The following is a 17,307-nucleotide window of genomic DNA, read 5'->3' as shown; positions in this document are numbered from 1 at the left end:
TGCTGTAAACCAGAAAAAGCTGGTGTCCAGCCCCCATGCTGGCTCTGATTTGCCTGTCAGACAAGGCTTTAGGCCAGAGCAGGTACTCTGTGCAGACTGCTCTAACTCTGAGTAATCCTCTATCCTCCAGCTGCTGAGAGGCATCTGCCATAGCAGCACAGAGCTTCCATAAATCCTCTATCGCGTGCCCTGCCAAACCTGACAGATTGGCTGGGCTCTGCCCAGCCCTGACACTCTGAGAAGCCACCTTTGGAAGTGATGGAAGATAGAGAGCAGGCGGCAGCAAGGGCCAGGACAGAGAATTAGGGAACAGCTTATTACTGAATGGAGTGACAACACAATGTTTCTCTAGCTCTTGTTGCCCAGTGTGACTGCTTTCTGGTCATCTCTAAAAGGCTTCCCAAGCAGTACAAACCAAACAGCTCAGTCTTTCTCTCTGCATGAGACAAATACACACTTGTATTTTCAAGTCTTAGATGATTCAGCCACCCACTTTGCTAAGTAAATCTTTGGGAGAGTGCCCTTCCTCACTAACAGGTCTCCCATTGCAAAGAGGGATATCTTTTCCTGGGTCTGTGTGAAGTTACAGGCCAGAGACTGTCAATCTTCAACACCCTTTACTAACACATTGTCTGGTAGTAACCTTCTCATCAGTGAATGGTGTCTTCCTCTAGGGAAAGAAGTGATCTTGGTTTTGTCTTTTTTTGCTGTGAACAGTGTTGCAAACAGTGCTGACTAGCAAGCCACCTTCTTTCATCAGCAGATTTTGGGGCAGAACTTCCTTTCCAAGGACATGCCATAGTCCTTAGCTCTACTCTCCCCTTTTAGATTATTTCTGAAATTACATTTTCAGTACAGCAAGGGAAGCTTTGTGGTCCCATTCAGTATATGTAAGAAACCACTGCCAGGCACATCTCTTTAGAGTTAGAACAGCAGATCAATATTTGCATTGCCCAGATATTTTTGGTTAGTGGAGAATATAAATTCACAGGGTACTGCTAAGAATATCCTACTGCCTTTGCAGGCTCAGAACACAAAGGAGCCTAATTCTGGGGAGTCATTTTCCACTAGAAATGGAGAAGGGAGCATAGCTGTCATGACTGTCATAATCATAGAATCATAGAATCCAACCTCCAAGATCATCCAGTCCACCCTATCCCCCAGCCCTATCCAGTCATCTAGACCATGGCACTAAATGCCTCATCCAGTCTTCTCCTGAACACCTCTAGGGACAGTGACTCCACCACCTCCCTGGGCAGCCCATTCCAATGCCAATCACTCTCTCTGGCAACAACTTCCTCCTAACATCCAGCCTATACTTTCCCCAGCACAACTTGAGACTCTGTCCCCTTGTTCTGTTGCTGTTTGCCTGGCAGAAGAGCCCAACCCCACCTGGCTACAGCCTCCCTTCAGGGAGTTGTAGACAGCAGTGAGGTCTGCCCTGAGCCTCCTCTTCTTCAGGCTGCACACCCCCAGCTCCCTCAGCCTCTCCTCATAGGGTTTGTGTTCCAGACCTTTCACCAGAGGTGGTACCAGACTGTATCTTTGTACTGCAAAAGCTATAGCTGGACCCAGGGCACTTTCTACTGCACCACATCAAATTGCAGCTGCTGTATGCCACCAAGTGTGTCAGCACCGACAATACCTCTGACATCAGGAACATGCAGTTCCCATGCCAGGGAGGAGACCTAAAGAGATCTGCTGATCTTTGATTGAGGTCTCTCTAAGAGTAAAAAGGCATTTTAAAATACAGAGGGGACTTGCAGATTCATAAAGTGGCTTTGAGGGATGGTCCCATTCAAGAGCTCATTTCACATCAGGCTTTGCTGTTTGTTACAATTCCTTACAGAAAAATAATGTAGGCAATAATGGAAATGGCATTTAACATGGTTAAAAGAAGTGGCTGGGGGGGCAGATACAAACACTGCCATGGGATTGAGTTTTCCTGCTCAGTGTCTTCTTGCCTGCCCACATTAACAGATGGCCTACAAATCTGCAGGAAATGTTAATTCTTTTGGAGGATGACTCAGGATCTTTGCCTGAGATGGCATGGGGGTGGCAGTGTAAGAGAGGCAACGTACACACGTGGTGTCACCTCTGAATCCACCGAGACAGACACCATCGAGAAGCACTCCTATGCTGGACGTGACTGTGCAAACCCCAAGAGCTTATACATGAAGAATGCCCAGAGGGTCACTGTTCTAAAGTGCCACACTTGTGAGCCATGAGAGAAATGACAGATGCAGAGGTAGCTCCTGCTTTGTCCCTCAGAACAAATGCAGCATAAGCGGCTCCAATGCAGCTCCTGCTCCTCCCATGAACTCCTAGGCTTGATCTGGAGAACATGGGAAGGAGAAGGTCAATTTTCTTGTCATTTATCATGGGGCAGAGGAAAAGCTGATATCAAAACCCATTAAAATCTCCAGGTTTTGTCTTGCCATCTCCATGTGTCCCAGTACCTGCTGTAACAAATGAGCCCATCCTCTGTGTTCCAGCTACTGTGCCATGTTCTGAGACATGTCTGATTTTCAGGGTTTCTCTACCTTGCTGACCACAGACACAGCTGTTATGGTTCAAGAAGCGTCAGGTCCAGATCCCATTCCATTCCTGGCATTTTAGAGAGACAGATTTGCAGAGGTCTCATCAGAAAGTTGAATCCTAACGGTAAAGAAACCTTACTGGCAAATGGTATCCTTACATGTGGATATAGAAGGGTTATGTAGAAGGTGAAAATTAGCAGTAGGAAGTGCAATAAAAGGCTTAATTTTCAATTCTTCAGTACTGAAGGGCTAGGACTTGAGAAGTGAATGAAGCCCACCCCCCTGTATAAGCAGAGGGTTCCTATAGCCATGAACCACAGCCAGCAAGCTACAGAGGTTTGTGCTTTTTGATCAAATGTTTTGCAGTAGCAAAGTCTTCATCCTCAACAAGAGAACACTGTGCCAGAGCAGTGAGTTGAGACATCTTTTCCTGACCACGAAAATCTCTGGATTCTCAGCAGACAGACAACACTGCATGTCACAACTGGACACAAGCAGAGCAAAGCACTCTCTGCATACAACAGCATTTCAGACCACTGAGCCATTCCTACCACATGACACAGTGTGAACTGCATCTTCTATTAACTGTTAGACATGGTAGAGCAACTAAATCCATGTGTGCTCCCAACAACACGTGCACCTAATTCAAATGCTGAACCATCACAGCATGCACCAGTTGAAGCTTTTGGACGTTTCAGCAGTAGCACTAAAAGGAGTGCATTGCAATAAGCTTGCCCTCAGGTCAGGGAAAAATAGATAACTGTCAATCCAAGAGGGATTGCCACAATAGATAGGGCAGCTGGAGATAAAAGAAAACAGTATGGCATAGGGGATTGCTGTCATCAAGGAATGGAGATTCAGCAGCAGATAAAATACAGCCCAGATACTGCAAAGTGACAGTGAGTATCTGATCCTCACCAACTGAAAGGCTACTCACGGTCTAGGCAATTTCTGTAATGCTTTTTATTCCTTCCCAGTTCAACTTTATTCCCTCTCCCTTGAATTTCTCCCAGGCAGCTATTTCTCTGTGCCACACACAGGGGTGGCAGACTGCAGTATTTGGATTTGATATAAAGGAGAAGCAGAATGGAATCTCAGACACATAGAGGCAACTTTCTGACAAATGAGGGTATTCTTTCTCAAAATGGCCAGAGAGCTCTGTGGTAAAGGGTTGGACTTGATGATCTGTGAGGTCTCTTCCAACCCTGATGATACTGTGATACTGTGAGAGATGCCTTCATAGGTGAAAAAAAAAGTAAAAGCAAAATATCTCTGCACACAGCAGGGAAAAGAGTACTGAACACATTCAAAGCCTAGGGTAAGGAGTCCTTGTACTTCCATGCTCCTTCCATAGCACAGTAAAGAGATCTTCTCTCAAGTCTCATATGATGAAATGTATAAACAATAAAGTGCAGAGACAGCCAGCACATGTTGTGCATAGGAAATGCCTCTGGCTCTGAAACATACACCTTGATAATGCAGCTTGCACTGAAGCAGCTATTGAAATCTCATCTGACAGTCCTGCAGCCACACACAGGGTAAGCACACAGACGCAAGCTCCTGTTTAGACTGCATCACAAAGTACCAAGGCGCTGTTTGTCACATAGTGTACCAGGAGAAACAAAGAGCAGGGAGACAAAGGTGACAGGTCGTTGCCCTTGCTGATACATTTGAGTATTAGTTACCATGCTCCCAGATGCTTGGGCTAAATGCTAAATTAAACAATTTTCTCTTTCATTAAACACTGTTGCTTCTGGACTTGGCTATGGCTCACTGTACTGTCTTCATAGGTCTTCGTCATCGATGCTTACTCTACTCCAAATCAGAATTCTATCAGGAGGAATCATAGAATCATAGAATCAACCAGGTTGGAAGAGACCTCCAAGATCATCCAGTCCAACCTAGCACCCAGCCCTATCCAATCAACTAGACCATGGCACTAAGTGCCTCATCCAGGCTTTTCTTGAAGACCCCCAGGGACGGTGCCTCCACCACCTCCCTGGGCAGCCCATTCCAATGCCAATCACTCTCTCTGTGAAGAACTTCTTCCTAATATCCAGCCTATACCTACCCTGGCACAACTTGAGACTGTGTCCCCTTGTTCTATTGCTGGTTACCTGGGAGAAGAGACCAATCCCCACCTGGCTACAATGCCCCTTCAGGTAGTTGTAGACAGTAATAAGATCACCCCTGAGCCTCCTCTTCTCCAGGCTAAACAGGCCCAGCTCCCTCAACCTCTCCTCATAGGATTCGTGCTCCAGGCCCCTCACCAGCTTCATTGCCCTTCTCTGGACATGTTCCAGCACAAGAAGTGCTCTTGGCAGCTTATTTCCTAGAGAAGGGGTTTTCAACACAGTTATCAGCACAGCTGAGTTCTCCAAAAGGCAGATGAACTATCATGTTGTTAAATGTGTTTCATTTTAAAACTGAAGAAATTGATTTGCTGCTTTACTCGCTACTGCAGTAGGGTGGTTTCCATGGATACAGTCTTATAGGGACTCTATTTTTCCCCTGTTGACAACAGTACAGAAACCTAAATTCTCCTCTTTATTGCACCAGCAGAAATTTGAATTCTTGAATTTGAGATTTTCAAGGGGGTGGTGACAGAGAGAAAAAAAGAAAAGGAAAGCAGTTTCTGTGGACAGTAGCATGGGCAGAGGGATAGGACATATGGAGCAGAGAAATGGGGAGCAGTCATAGCTGACTGCTTATTCAGAGGCTGACACTTAACTGCAAAAATACCAGTCAGGTATCGGCTATAGAAGACCTTACAATTATCTGCAGGAAATTGGGTCAAATATCATCCCACTTGTTTAACTGAAGGGAAGAATCAGTTACTATCATTCTGATGACTCTTTGCTGTGATAGTCAGGAAGGGGCAAGGGTGGGAAGAAGGGGAAAACAAGAGGCTAGTATCCTGGTACAGACCAGGCTTCTCCATTCAGACAGGAGGGAATCATGCCCCATCTGGAATACAGTCATGGAGACACTGAATGCAAAGCAGACCCTCAGCTCAAGAATGTTCTGTGCAAATTTGATGGCATTTATACTCAGCAACCAGCAAGTAAAAGAAACGAGTAGGAAGGAAGAGCCTGAAATGAGTAGCAGGAAGAGCCTGAAATGAGTAGCAGGAGGAGCCTGAAATGAGTAGCAGGAGGAGCCTGAAATGAGTAGCAGGAGGAGCCTGAAATGAGTAGCAGGAGGAGCCCATCAGCCTCAGCTTTTTGTACCTCAAGTGAAACATTTTTAGTTCTGTTCCCCCTGTCAGAACATGCAGAGAGGGCCAGAACTAGAGTCCATCAAACGACACTAGATCCTACCTCTGGCTGTGGCAGGCTTGTTCAGGTGAAAAGATCTTGCACCCCTTAATGATAGTGGCAGGTGGTGATAACAACTGCACAAATGATACCATGATATTGCAACCAGCAGGTTTCTCTATCCCACAGCCAGCTATCCTCTCCTGTGAGGGGAAACTGTCAGTCTGCACACCAAAAAATGGGAGATTACTGGAAATCCAAGAAAAAGGGAAGTGCTCTTTGTCTTTATTTCTGATTGAACCATTCTCATTTTGCAATAGATAACAAGGTGGGGAAATGCATATTTTATTGTCCTGTCTTCTATTTACTAGTTTTCTCTAACTGAAACTCTCCTTTCCAAACCAACCTCCTTTTACTCTCATCACAACTTTCCCTGTAACCTGCCCTAAAAGGCTCAACTCTTTCCTCTCACATGCTGTACATTTCTTCTACTCCCTACTGGCCACCAAATCTACTTCAAAATCCTTTTTCCTTTTGCACATGCCTGCCAAACCGACATCCCCTCACAGCTCCCAGACAATCCTTTCACCATCAGAGGCTTGGAAACTCCTCTTCACATAGGCAGCCTCCTTCCCAGACTCATAACATCCCTGCATCCTTACCTCACTGGCTGAATTTGAAGCAGTGGGGAACAGCTGGGGAAAGAATTTCACCCAAAAGCAGCAAAGCCATAATTTAGAACTATCCCTTTGCTATTACAGGCTTCTCTCCTCCTCCCTGTTTCACTCTGTGAAGGAAATGTGCTGAGTCTACAGAATCCCAACCTGCAGCATGTTGTAAATAATTGTGCACAAAATGAAAATCCAGTGCTCAGCACACCATGAGAGCAGACAGGCTGGCACAGCACCCACATTGCCATGGCCACAAAAGCCAGTCAAGCTCTGTTTAGCTCCAACAGCAGCCACACAACTGAGGCTTGGGTTCTGTGCTTCGGCCACATTAATAGAGATGCAAACAGTGGCCACATTAATAGAGATGCAAACAGTGACTGAAGAACACTGAGATGGGAAAAGCATAATGTAAGATTAATCAGAATTAAGGACTTTTGTCCTCTCCCAAACCCCTTTGTTATGTTTTTCCACCTCATATTCAATGGAGGTGAAAAATACCAAGCCAAGCTGGCTTCTAGGTTATGATGCACAAGGGAGATGTTTGCAGAGGAATCAATGACACAACAAATCCTATCTGGCTCCAGTAAAGATGGAACAGGAGCCTTACACACAGCAGGAGAAACTAGATGAAACACTGCCTCAGAAATATTCACAGCTCTAGATTTTCAAGAGAGATTGTGCCCTCTGTTTTCAGCTGCACTTGTAGGAAATATTTGATTGGGTGTTAGCCTTAATTAACCCTGGTGCCATTTCATTTTTGAAATAAGGGATAGTTGTATTTTACACAAACATCAAATGAAGCTTGTCAGCAGTAGGAAAAACACCAAGGAAAAGGAGCAGCTCTCCTGATTTATCCTTTAAATAAAGGATGTTTTAATTTGTGGTTCTTGGAGAAATATCAACTCAATTTCCCTTCCTCTTCCATGGAACATACAGGCAAGTTGGATTTTGTTCTGCTAAAAGCAGTAAGTAGACTGTTGCTATAGTAACCAACTCCCTGAAACCCATTTCTAATTAAGAGGGTGGTCTAGCCACCTACAAAACACAGCTTGTAAAAACCCCAAGTTTACAGCTTCTTGAGAAGCAACCAAATGTTTTTACCCTGAATCTCTCTGATCAGAGCAAGATTGGTTAGCTTAGTCTGCAGGATTGATTAGGTAATTGGAAGTAGTTTGCTACTGAGATGGTAAAAAAATGCCAGGAAACAGCAAGGCTGCAATTTAAGGCTTCTTTTTGGGTTAGATTTCTTACAGCTTCAATCAACAGCAAGATAGTGCTTGAGTCATCTCAGCTGTCAAAGTCCTCTTCAACTATAATCTCTGAAATTTCAGAACAAGTAATGATGCAGACTCACACATTTCAAAATGCCCTTTGCTTTCTTTCACAGTTCAAAAGCTGCTTTACTTTTTTCTGTTAGAGAAAGGTATGTTAGTTCTCCCTTCAATGTTTCTTAAAGGAGATGACAGCAGGATTGAGTGCAATCCTGGAAACACAAATTTAGAATGGGTGAGGTTCCTTTTAAAATGGCCTTGATTGCAGATTGGAGGCTGCATGGTGTGGATGGCAGAGATCGTAGACAGAATCACAGAATGGTTTAGGTTGGAAGGGACCTTTGGATCATGCAGTTCCAACCCTCTGCCATAGGCCACCTCCCACTAGAATAGGTCACTCAAGGCCTCATCCAACCTGGCTTTGAACACCTCCAGGGAGGGAGCAGCCACAACCTGTGCCAGTGTCTCACCACCCTCACTGTAAAGAAATGTGAAGGCTTCATGATAAAAGATTTTATAAAGATAAACATATGCACAGGCACTTAAAAGGAAGATTTCTCTCTCACTCCTTTTACCTCTGAACCTTACACATGTTCTATTATTGAAGGTGGTGTACCATCCATGTCTCTAGAAATTATATCACAGTCTCACTGCCAGGGGAAGTATAGGCTGGATGTTAGGAGGAAGTTGTTGGTAGAGAGAGTGATTGGCATTGGAATGGGCTGCCCAGGGAGGTGGTGGAGGCTCCGTCCCTAGAGGTGTTCAAGAAAAGCCTGGCTGAGGCACTTAGTGCCATGGTCTGGTTGACTGGATAGGGCTGGGTGCTAGGTTGGACTGGCTGAGCTTGGAGGTCCCTTCCAACCTAGTTGATTCTATGATGATGATTCTAGATTAAGATTCTATAATGCCTTTCACCCACGGTGGTTCAAGCAAATAGCCATCATACAATACCATCTTTAAGTGCTGGGGCAGGTTATTGTTTCCTAAGAGCAATCTCTATTGCAATGTGTTTCAAATGTACTTCATTGAAGAGGCCAATTCTCTTCTTTGAAATAGTAAAAAAAAATCCAAAGATGAAACAAGCTTTCAAAAGAGGTCCAGAAATCAGGCAACTTCCATTTAATGTTTTCTAGACCAGCAGTAACCTCTGAACCCCCAACTGCAAACTGGTGCTCTGCAGTACACTCCTGAGCCCTCCAGAAATTCTAGATTTCATGGTCATAAAAGGCAAGTTCCATGTTTCTAGTCACCCCACAATAAAAGCTTCCTCTTTCTAGCTTGGTTCTACCCTTTATCAGTCACCATTGCCTCCTATAACACTGTTCCCATCCTGCTGTCCCTCTCTATGACTTAATAGTGTTTTAGGGAAGCTATATTTTAGTAAGGCCAAATACTGTAGTTAATTTTCAGCCTAACAATTAGTAAACACCATTCAGAATTTTGGTTGATTTAAACTGATAGGATACTGCTCTTAGTACCTGTGGGACATCCACATAAATCAATTTCACTGATCCCCACAGGAACCATGCTGCACTGAGCTGTGCTCTACCTCCCCAGAGCAGCAGGTAGGATTGGATTCTCCCCTGAGCTAAAATGTGACCTTTGCCAGGAAGGAAAAAAAAGAACAAAAAGGAAAATCCATAATTGCAGTGACTATTATTAGATGCTAAGAGTTGCTGGCCTAAAAGTGACTAGCAGAGTGACCTCAGCTGTATTTTGGCCTCTGCAGAGGTAGATGATTGAACTTGCAGAGTGAGGCAATTCAAATGAACATGGATAATTCACCTGGCTGGATGCAGACTGCAATTTTTCATCTACCAACATAAAAATCTTTATGTTGAAAATCAACAGCGAATAATAACCCATTACATTTACCCTGGTTATAGACTTCAAGCTTTGGAGAGAAAGTCTTGCAAGGTACAACCAATCTATCTAAAACTATGTGCTTTACTCAGGTCACCCAGAAAAAGACTGCAGGCTAAGGGTAAGAGACAAGCATGACAGAAGAGCTGAGTTACTCTTTACCTGCTCTAAGAAGCAAGCCAGCAACGAGTGATATGCAAAAGGAGGAACACAGCTCCCTGCAAGCCAGCACCACTTGGCTTGGGCTGGATGAGTGTTGCACACCAGATGGCATTTTTGGCAATTCAGGAACCCACTGATACAATTCCAAATGGAGGTGGTGGCCTGACCTACAGTTAGTGTAGCTGAGATGACACTGAGAGAAGTTAAAGGAATGTTGCAACCTCTGTAATCTTAAAAAGAGCAATGAAAATTTTGATCAAGTCCTGCTACCTGGGAAATCTGCAAGTGAAACATTGGCAGCAAGCCAAGAAGCACAATTTAATTACCCTATAGATACTTCCCCTGTTATACTTTTCCAGGTGACATACCTCCTCCCAGCATATGCCTGGGATACACAGGTGGTGTGCAAGACAGATGGTTCTCCCCAGTCAACACATCTCTTTCTGTGATCCTATGAGGCACAGATTTCCAGTGTTGACAGCTCTCCATTATTTGGGCTTTTCAGTGCTCTGGGAAGACCCAGACAGTGGGAAAAACATAGGTAATATGGTCTCTTTGAAGGGCACTGCAGTAGAACTAAGTATCTTTTGCATGGAAGAACTTCCATCTGGCTATAGCAGCCGAGACACCCAGAGAAACCCACGCTCTGGGAGAGCACAGCATCAGACACAGCAGGTTCCCACGTGTTTACCCTGTGAGGCTCCTCAGCTAGCCCTGTGTGCACTGCCTGCTTAGCCCACAATCTGAGTGCCTGCCCATGGATCACAGAGCATTAACTGTAATTGCAGCCCCACTGGTCACCTCTGACTCCATGCAGTGGTTTGCTGAAAAGCACTGTTCCCTGCAGTGCACAGACCATGCACCATCCTTCCACATCTTCTTTTCACAACCTGCTCTGCTGCCCAGCCATCTCATAGCTCCTTCATGCTAGCATGTCTGTGGGATAGAGTGGGCACAGGCTTTGGCCCAAGAAATTGCCATGCTCAAATCAGCCCAACTGTTTAGTCTTTGAGGCTGGTTCTATTAACAAATGCACAGTGAGTCAGTCTGATTTGTGATGGGATGCTACATGTGTTAAAAGTTTGAATGCTTCATGTAGCTTCCAATTAGCTTGGAAATGTTTTCTGGTTCTTTGCCTAGAAGGACTTAGACAACAGTAGCATTGTTAGCAATGAACTGCCATCTCCTAATGTTGAGTTACAAGAATGAGTGGGTTAGTAAACTGCCACTGACCCTCTCCTATTATTTTTTAATTACTTGTGGAGCTTTTGAAAAATGCTATTAAAAAGATAGTTTAAATTAACAGGAATTGGGACATTTGGTATTTAGAATACATGAGTTTATTTGCAACTCTATGGCACCACATTATTCCAAGGGGGAAAAAAAATACAAAGATAGGACTCCTAAATATGTTTTAGGAGTCTTCCTCACTGGTTTGTAACAAATGGGTTCAGCAAAATCAGTCTATTGTGAAGAAAACAGCCTTTGGGGATTTGTAGACCCTAAGCACTCTCCATGAGAACGTGGTGCCAAATTTTCTTCCTTCTAATGGTCACACTCAACCTCTTCACAATTCTGTGCTACTGCCTCATTTCTGCTGCCTTTTTCCACTTCCTTAGCACCAATTCCTTTTTGCAGGAGGGGAAGAGATGCAGGTTTGATGCAAGGAGTGCTAGAAGCAGCATTAATTTATGTGCTTCCTCCAGGAAACAGGTTGCAGAGCAAATGGTTCCTTATCCACCTTCCTCTGTCTTTTCTTGTATGTTCTCTGGACAAAAAGCCACAAGACTTCCAAGATCTTCCCAAAAGGAACTTCCACACACCCTGCTGCTGCCACTGGTGCACCTGCCCTCTTCAGCTGTACGGCTGTTTGCCTCAATGCACAGAGAGCCCCTCACCCTTAACCTGATCTGCAGGCATTGTGACATTGTCTCAGTCCTCATTTTGTTTAATCAGCTCAGAGAAAGCATTCTGTTATCTAACAGGAACGTCACATGGCAATCACCCACAGAACACTCATCAATAAACTGACCCAAACAGCAATTTGTCACTCATTGTATCACACAGCAATCCAATTGCTCTTAGAATTAAAGACATAAAAAAATAAATTGAGCACAACACAATAATGAATAATCATCATAGAATTATTTCATTTGGAAGAGACCTTTAAGATCAGAGTCCAACCATTATCTAACTCTGCCAAGTCTGGGGCTAAACCATGTCCCTCAGCACCACATCTCCATGTCTTTTAAATACCTACAGGAATGGGACTCAACCACCTCCTTGGGGAGCTTGTTCCAATGTTTAATAATCTTTTCAGTGAAGAAGTTTCTTCTAATACAGAACTTAAAGCTTCATTGGTGCAACTTGAGGACATTTACTCTTGCCCTATCACTTGTTAATAGTGAGAAGAGACCAGCAACCACCTCACTAAACTTCTTTCAGACTTGCAGTAAGGTCTCCTCAGCCTCCTCTTCTCCACACTAAATTCCCTTCTACTGAACAGTGCTAAAGATCAATCCAACAGTAGAGAAAAACATAAACCAACCAGTACCAGCTAACAATGGATCTGGTTTTCACAGGATCACAGGATGACAGGATATTAGGGGTTGGAAGGGATCCAAGGAGATCATCAAGTCCAACCTGCCATAGCAAGGCCACACAATCTAGCACAGATCACTGAGGAATGCATCCAGACAGGCCTTAAAAGTCACCAGAGAAGGAGACTCCACAACCTCTCTGGGGAGCCTGTTCCAATGCTCTGTGACCTGACAGTAAAGAAGTTCCCCCTTGTGTTGAGGCAGAACCTCTTTTGCTGCAATTTACACCCATTGCTCCTTGTCCCATCCCAGGGAGCAAGTGAGAAGAGCTTAAGCCTTTCTTCAAACACAGTCTCTTAAGATGAGATCACTGGTGGGACTGATCAGTTTCTGGTTTGTACACCATTGTCAAACACCCTCCAAGGTGGTAACTTTGTGTTAATTTAAAACTTGGTCTATTTCTGGGTATCTATTTTTCATGAACATGAATACCTCAGAGTATGATGTTCCTGAAGCCTTGTGTGTTTTATGCCATGGGAGCTAACTGAAAGCATTCACAACATCTCTGTGTTTTGTCAGTGTTTCAAATCTGGAAAACCTCTGCTCATCCCATCCATGCTGTCAGTGATGTTCACTTCAAAGGGTTTTACAGAATAGCAAAGCAACCAAGGCTTAGACTCAATTTGTAACCAAACCAAACTAAAACCAAACAAAGAAAACCAGACTAAATTCTGGGATTTTGCATTTGGCAAGGCTGAATTTATATTTTCCATAATTCAAGACTCTTTCTGAGGAAGGCTGTTCTCATAAATCAGAAAGGAAGTTATGATACTCAGACACTTATGACCAACAGACAGATTTTTTAGGATGGATCCTTTTACAGATTTGACATGAAACAACTGCATTTATGTTAACAGTCATGCTGGAGCAAGAGACAGAGAAATCTGGGGCTGTTTAGTCTGGAGAAGACTGAGAGGAAACCTTATCAATGTATACAAGTATTTGAAGGGTGGGTATCAAGTGGATGGGGTCAGCAGCAATAAGACACAGAACAATGGCTACCAACTGGAACATAGAAGGCTTCATCTCAACATGAGGAGAAGCTTCTTTACAGTAAGGGTGACAGAGCACTGGAATAGGCTGCCCAGAGAAGCTGTGGAGACTTCTTCTCTGGAGACTTTCCAAACCTGCCTGAATGCGTTCCTGAGTGAACTACCCTAGGGGATCCTGCCTTGGCAGGGAGGTTGGACCCAATGATCTCTGGAGGTCCCTTCCAACTTCTAAGGTTCTGTGATTCTGTGAGCTGTTCAAAGCCCCATTTTACCTCGTGAGCACTGACCAGGAGTGAATGTTTATGGAAGAGAATAAAAATAGGGTAGCCAGTGGTATTAAGCTATCTAATCTATGAGCAAATAGTATTCATGCCATTGTGTTTATAAATAGACCTATCTTCCCTTAGCTATTTAATCTCATTTTTCACCAGTACATACTTTTGGCCTCTATGCCATTCTCTGCTAACAAATTCTGCAGTTTACTTCTGAATCATAGAATCATAGAATCAACCAGGTTGGAAGAGACCTCCAAGATCATCCAGTCCAACCTAGCACCCAGCCCTATCCAATCAACCAGACCATGGCACTAAGTGCCTCATCCAGGCTTTGCTTGAAGACCCCCAGGGACGGTGCCTCCGCCACCTCCCTGGGCAGCCCATTCCAATGGGAAATCACTCTCCTTGTGAAGAACTTCTTCCTAATATCCAGCCTAGACCTACCCTGGCACAACTTGAGACTGTGTCCCCTTGTTCTATTGCTGGTTGCCTGGGAGAAGAGGCCACCCCCCACCTGGCTACAATGCCCCTTCAGGTAGTTGTAGACAGTAATAAGATCACCCCTGAGCCTCCTCTTCTCCAGGCTAAACAGGCCCAGCTCCCTCAACCTCTCCTCATAGGATTTGTGCTCCAGGCCCCTCACCAGCTTTGTCACCCTTCTCTGGACATGTTCCAGCACCTCAACATCTTTCTTGAATTGAGGAGCCCAGAACTGGACACAGCACTCAAGGTGTGGCCTGACCAGTGCTGAGTACAGGGGCAGAATAACCTCCCTTGTCCTACTGGCCACACTGTTCCTGATGCAGGCCAGGATGCCATTGGCTCTCTTGGCCACCTGGGCACACTGCTGGCTCATCTTCAGCTTACTATCTATCAGCTCACTATCTGCTTTGTATGGGAGAAAAATAAAGTGTTCTTTACATCTACTGATTCATCAAGATTTGGAAGTCTGTTAGTCCCTGTATTCCGTGAATTGAGGAGTCATCCTCTTTTCACCAGCAGTGCACTGCTCATGGATTATCTTCACATTCCTAACAGTTATCTTTCCACAGTAATCCACAAACATGCATACCACAGGAACATTAACTATTCTCCTCAAAACCTGCACAACCTACTCATACAAGTATTTGCTATCAGGGTGTGAAAGCAATAGCAGTATGCCAGGTACCAGTGTAACTGAGGTGGCATTTGGTACCACTTTATCTTCTTTCTTGTCCAACTTTTTATCATAATAGTCATAAAAGATAGAAACCTTGACCCAGCTCACTGTGTCCTTCTGACCTTCCAAGGAGTTTTCTGCAAGGGGTGTAAATGAAAACTTGAAAACACATCAAATGACTCAGTTGTGATGTCTAAGTACCCATTTTTCTTTTTTAAACCCACATACAGTTCATTTAACTGCTTCATTTGCCAGACCACAAATGCTTACTAAACACCAATGTGTAACACTCTAGAAGTCATCTGCCTTTACCAAGTAGATTTTTCCTTCCCTAGAAGGAGCAAGAACAACGCCATGCTCAGCTGATTATGTTGCAGTTGGGCCCCCATAGACTTAATTTCCAACCCATTCTACTTTCACATCATTTAATGGACATGCAAGTTAACAATAGACTTTGTCCTAATTTTTAGACATGGTGGGGAAGGGTAACAAAACAGCCTGGGTTGTGGTGAGGAGATGAAAACAGGTCAGTGATTCAACAAGTGCTGGGTAAGCAACCTTAACAGGCAGTCGAGATGATTGTAAATCACAGGACAGGTTCTTAGGTTTGATTAAGAACTGTAAATCCAGTGGATCCTCTCTCCAAAGACTGCCTGTGGAAGTATCTGGGTGGCTAAGAAAAAGCATTCAACAGTATTATCAAAAATTGGCAACATTTCTGGGTTGTATATTCATATTGGCTCTTTTCCAGTTGGCAGAGCAACTCTGTAGGATCTGAAACAAGAGACATTCAGAGCAGCCTAAAGCAATAACTGGAAAGAGGAATGAAAAGATGACACAGAAACACTCTCTTCCCTATCCAGTGGAGTGCTGGGTACAGCTCAAGTGTTCCTGCAGAAAACACAACAGCATAGTACTTATATATTGTCATTTATCTCTGGGTTGAGCCTGCTTTTAGAGCAGGTCCAGCAACAGGCTGGATGGGTGGGCAGAAGCCAGTGGGATGAGATCGAACAAGGCCAAGTGCAAGGTTCTGCACTTTGGCCACAATAACCTCAGGCAGTGCTACAGGCTGGGGACAGAGTGGCTGTAGAGCAGCCAGGCAGAAAGGGAACTGGGGGTACCGGTAGATAGCAGCTGAACGTGAGCCAGCAGCGTGCCCAGGTGGCCAGGAGAGCCAATGGCATCCTGGTCTGGATTAGAAACAGTGTGGCCAGTGGGATAAGGGAGGTCTGCCTGTGTACTCAACACTGGTCAGGCCAAACCTTGAGTGCTGTGTCCAGTTTTGGGATTCTCAATTCAAGAGAGATGTTGAGGAGCTGGAAGGTGTCTAGAGAAGGGCAACGAAGCTGGTGAGGGGCCTGGAGCACAGCCCTGTGAGGAGAGGCTGAGGGAGCTGGGAGTGTGCAGCCTGCAGAAGAGGAGGCTCAGGGCAGAGCTCATTGCTGTCTGCAGCTCCCTGAAAGGAGGCTGTAGCCAGGTGGGGTTGGTCTCACCAACCTGATCTCCTTTTATGATCAGGTTACCCACCTGGTGAATGTGGGGAAGGCTGTGGATGTAGTCTACTTGGACTTCAGCAAAGCCTTTGACACTGTCTGCCACGAGAAGCTCCTAGCCAAGCTGGCAGCTCATGGTTTGGACAGATTCACTCTGTGCTGGATCAAGAACTGGCTGGATGGCAGAGCCCAGAGAGTGGTGGTGAATGGTGCCACATCCAGTTGGCAGCTGGCACCAGTGGTGTTCCCCAAGGATCAGTGCTGGGCCCAGTCCTGTTCAATATCTTTATTGATTATCTGGACAAGTGGATTGAGTCCAGCATCAGTAAGTTGCAGATGACACCAAGCTAGGAGCAGGTGTGGATCTGTTGGAAGGTAGGAGAGCCCTGCAGAGGGACCTGGACAGGCTGGATGGGTGGGCAGAGGCCAACAGGATGACATTTAACAAGGCCAAGTGCAGGATTCTGCACTTTAGCCACAACAACCCCAGGCAGTGATACAGGCTGAGGACTGAGTGGCTGAGAGCAGTCAAGAGGGAAGGGACCTGGGGGTACTGATAGATAGTAGCTGAAGATGAGCCAGCAGTGTGCCCAGGTGGCCAAGAGATGCCAATGGCATCTTGGCCTGTATTAGGAGCAGTGCGGCCAGCAGGACAAGGGAGGTTATTCTGCCCCTGTACTCAGCACTGCTCAGGCCACACCTTGAGTACTGTGTCCAGTTCTGGGCTCCTCAATTTAAGAGAGATGTTGAGATACTGGAACGTGTCCAGAGAAGGGCAACAAAGCTGGTGAAAGGCCTGGAGTGCAAACCCTATGAGGAGAGGCTGAGAGAGTTGGGGTTGTTTAGCCTGGAGAAGAGGAGGCTCAGGGGCGACCTCATTGCTATCTACAACTACCTGAAGGGAGGCTGTAGCCAGGTCGGGGTTGGACTTTTCTCCCAGGCAACCAGCAACAGAACGAGGTGGGGGACACAGTCTCAAGTTGTGCCGGGGGGAAGTACAGGCTGGATGTTAGGAGGAAGT

General features: G+C 45.2%; 1 protein-coding gene across 4 annotated transcripts in view; it reads left to right on the top strand.

Annotated features, from left to right (window-relative positions):
- The window catches only part of AMER3 (APC membrane recruitment protein 3), a 46,219-nt gene that overhangs the window by 14,755 nt on the left and 14,157 nt on the right, over window positions 1–17,307 (top strand). Inside the window, exon 3 of one of the 4 annotated variants that reach the window (XM_064165368.1) lies at window positions 4,331–4,405. The exons of the other annotated variants lie outside the window; for them this stretch is intronic. The gene's annotated coding sequence lies outside the window, so the exon portion shown is untranslated. Of the gene's footprint in view, window positions 1–4,330; window positions 4,406–17,307 lie in introns of those variants that run through there. 4 annotated transcript variants of the gene reach the window in all.

This window comes from Pogoniulus pusillus, chromosome 26 (genome assembly GCF_015220805.1).
Source record: "Pogoniulus pusillus isolate bPogPus1 chromosome 26, bPogPus1.pri, whole genome shotgun sequence".
NCBI classification, from domain to species: Eukaryota; Metazoa; Chordata; class Aves; order Piciformes; family Lybiidae; genus Pogoniulus; species Pogoniulus pusillus.
The sequence above is the reverse complement of the archived record's forward strand: the minus strand, read 5'-3'. Positions and strand labels throughout refer to the sequence as shown.